We start from the raw sequence: 4,016 nt of genomic DNA on the forward strand, positions 1-4,016 counted from the left end.
TTTTTTACAAAATTAAATAATAAATTTTTTTATAATTTATTATATTTAATTAAGATTATATTTTAAGAGATTTTATATATAAATTAAGAAATTTTTTATTTATGATTTAAAACTTTAGTAATTGAATAATAATAAGAATTTTATATGCTTTAAGTTGAATAATTAGATTTTTAACTTTATTTTATGATTATAAAGGAAGTTGATTTTTTTTATTATCTTTGATTATTGAATTAGAGTATTATTTTTGAAAATAAATTTTAGGTTGATAATAAAATTGTATTTTTATAGATATTATTATTGAATTAAATTTGATTTTTAATTATTACTCTACCTAAACCCTAACTCCCAAATCAAAACCCTAATTAACACTAACCCTAATCAAGCCACCGCCTTACCGCCACTCACCTCTCTTACCCCACTCCTCACCTAACACACACTTCACACCAACGCACACACACAGAGAGATGAAAAGAGAGAAAGAGAAAGATCCGAGAGTGAGGCTGTGATGGGAAAGAGAGAAGAGAGGAGGGGGAGATACTGCCACCACGCCTAGCCGTCGAAGCACTACCATCGAACCCGTCACTTGCGTTGCCACTGTGAACCGTGAATAGAGGAGAAGGAGAGAGACGAGTTTGCGAGGAAGAAGAGGAAGCAGCGTCGTCACTCCATCGTCGTTCCTCGCTACTGTCGAGCCATCGTTCGTGCTTCCATTTTGCACCGCCGTGATTCCCGTTGTCGCCAGATCTGTCGCCGCTGAACACGGAAGAGAGAGCCAGATGCGAGGAGCAGAACGCGATGGAGCGGAGGAGGTCTCGTGCTGCCATCGCCACGCTCCTCTGCTACCGCGAGAAACCACCACCGTCGCCGTTGCTGATTTGGACTGAGGTAGAAGAAGCGCCAGGGAGAGAGAGAAGGTGACGGTGGGGAGGAATTTTGTTGTTGTGGTTTCTGTTGTTGTGGTTGAAGGTTGCCACTGAGCTGTATGTGGTTGTTGGAGCTGCTCCGCCGTAATTCTAGTCATCGGATATGGCACGGTTGTCACCGGAATCAACTGATGGAACTACCGTTGCTCAGTTCTTGATTCTTTCTCGGGTCGAAGTTACTGCGACTGTATGTGGTGTTTGATGGCTACCGCTGTTGCGGGCCGGGAAAAGGGGTCTTTGACGCGCTGTATAGCTTTCGAGTTTTGACGAGTTGAGATAGGGGCATTTTCTTAAATTCATTTTATTTTCAAGAGTTGTTATAAGTCGATAATAGTATGAAAAATATATTTTTTATAATTACGTGAGTCTTATAAATTGAATTAAACTGTTTGGATGGATGTGATTATTTATTTGATTGATTTATTGAATTATTGAGGAAGCTGGTTATTCTGATTTGTTGTTCTGATTTGTTAAATTGGTCATTGTTGAATTGATTTTCCTTGAATTACTGGAAGAGGTATAATGTTGGAATATAGTTTAATTTTGAAAATGTTTGACTTTAGAAAAGATTCAAAACTGGAATTTGGTGTGATTTTGGAAAGGATTTGATATTTGAAGCTAGTTGGGAACGTGTTGGAAAATGTGGTTTTGTTGGAACCTATAAGGGTGGCATAGTCCAAATTTTAGAGGAGACGCTACCCAAATTTTTATAAAAATTGGAGACTTCATTTAAAATGGTTATTTAGAAAGATTTAGATTTTTAATGATTTTAAAATTTGATTTTTGGAGTTATTAAGAAAAGGGTTACGTTGTGGAGTTTGATTTATTTAGAAAAGAATGAATTATGTTTTAAATCTGAATTATTGAAGAAAGTAATAAGATGTATGATGAGAATGAATGTGAAAATAAAATTGAATTTGATTGAGATACCTAGGCAGTAGCAAGGATTGTGGTTCGTCTTGCTTGCTCCAGGTCAGTGAATGTGCCGCCTGGGTAGTAGCAGTAGTAGTGGATTATTCTACTTGCTTCAGGTTGAGTCTTTAAACACCTGCCTGGGTAGTAGCAGCAGTAGTGGTTTATTCCACTTCCTCTGGGTTAAGCGGGTAGTAGCAAGGGGGTTGTGGCTCAGGTCCGCATGCTCCGCAATGGGTGTTTCTGTCCATGGTTAGCTACCAAGACTTGTCGGGTTGGCTATATAACCGTCAGATGAGACTCATCAGCCGTAGGATAGGCATGCATCATATGCATTTATATGTTTTGTTTGAGTTCGAATTTGTTTTGGTTTTTCTAATTGCTTATCTGTTATTAACTGGTAATTGTAATACTTGTTGTAACTGCTCCTTAAATGTGTTTATCTTGTATTATTTGTGTTTGTATTTGGTTCTGTTTTGTGACTGAGTAATGGTAAATGAATTGATGCCTTTGATGATAGTGCAGTTGATTATATTTGGGCCAGAGCCCAAGGTTGATTATGTTTGGGCCGGAGGTTGAGGTTAATTATGTTTGGACCGCGGCCGAGGTTTGATTATTATATTGGGCAGGAGGTCGTGACTTGATTTTGTTCTGGGTCAGGGGACTGTGTTTGATTATATTATGGTGTATTATTGATTTTTGGAGTTTTTTTTCTTATAATTTAAAGAAAAGAACTTTTAAATTTGGATAAATAAATGTCGGGTTTTTTTTTTCAAAATATTCATAAGATAACGATAATCACTGAGTTTGAAAATAGTTTTCTTATTAAATATCTTCTTATAACAAATTCTGAAAATTCATGGTGAGATCATGTGGTTAGGTTCTCACCCCCTACAGACTTTTCTTTTCAGAAAACGGACGAAGAAGCTTATCAAGAGTTGTTGAGTTTAGCTTATGCGATATAGATGTATTAGTTTAGTTATTATTATTCTTCTCTTGCCATTAGTATTATAATTTTGTAAGAGGGATATGAGTTGTATGAGTTGTATGTATATAATATGTATAAGTTACTTGAGTAATAAGTTATGTATATTGGTATATGCTTGTTTGTTTTCAAGATAAAGTAATTTTTCCGTTTTTTTTCAAAGGAAACAGCAGTACGATTTCGAGTCAAAGGCTCCTATTATATTATTAAATATATGAAGTCATCGTAATACTTCTTGCTATCAGAGTGGCATAGTCGGAAGCATGTCATTCTGATAGTGAGGGTATTACAATCTTTTTTTTTTCTTGTCTTTCATTCTTATAATTCTTCTTGTTTTACCCTTTTAACAAGAATAAAAACAAGAAAAAGAGAAAAAAATTAAACAAAAAAAAAAGAATACATAATGTTGCAAAAAATCACCAGGAAGACGAAGAGAAAAAGAAAAGAAAAAGCGCAGCAACTATATGTAGAGGAGAAAGAACGCAAAAAAGGAGTGTGAAGAAAAAGAAGAAGCGCGCGATGTTGCCGGGAGTTGGAACGGTTTACATGCTCTTACTAATAAAATTGATTTTTTTTAAGTTTGATCCAATTTAATTAAATTTAGTTGTAAAAAAAACTTAAATATGTAGTAGAATTGTACATCTTATAGGTAGTAAATTACCATAGTACGAAAAAACATTACTAGATTTTGCAGGGTCCAACAATTTAGTAACTTGGGAAGTAATTAGTGAGACCTTCCCACAATCTAAATGGACGATTGACTTGTAAAAGTTTGAATTGATTTAGAGTCCGTTTGTAAAGTAACAAAAGTTACTTTAATTTTTTTTTCAATTATAAAAAAATTATATTACGCGTGTTTGGTACCATTTTGAGAAATGCTCTTAACTTCTTGAGAAATTAATTGAAAACTTTTGAAAAAGTAGAAAAATATGACTTCTTTTTTAGAAGTTATTTCATCACTTCCATTAAAAAAAATTAACTTCAAAATAAAAGAGATCATTGTATTATTTTTATTCTTGGCTTTGTGAAAAATATTTTCTACTGAAAATATTGATCCTCTACTACCATTTTCATAACATCACCATCAGCTAGAAGCTATTCTATCCATAAAGGTACTGGGCCGATGCTTGCATTTGATGCTTTTGTCCAAATTTTCATACAATGAGTTGCTTGCTCTTTATATTGGGCTACACTAA

Source organism: Arachis ipaensis, chromosome B04 (assembly GCF_000816755.2).
Source record: "Arachis ipaensis cultivar K30076 chromosome B04, Araip1.1, whole genome shotgun sequence".
NCBI lineage: Eukaryota > Viridiplantae > Streptophyta > Magnoliopsida > Fabales > Fabaceae > Arachis > Arachis ipaensis.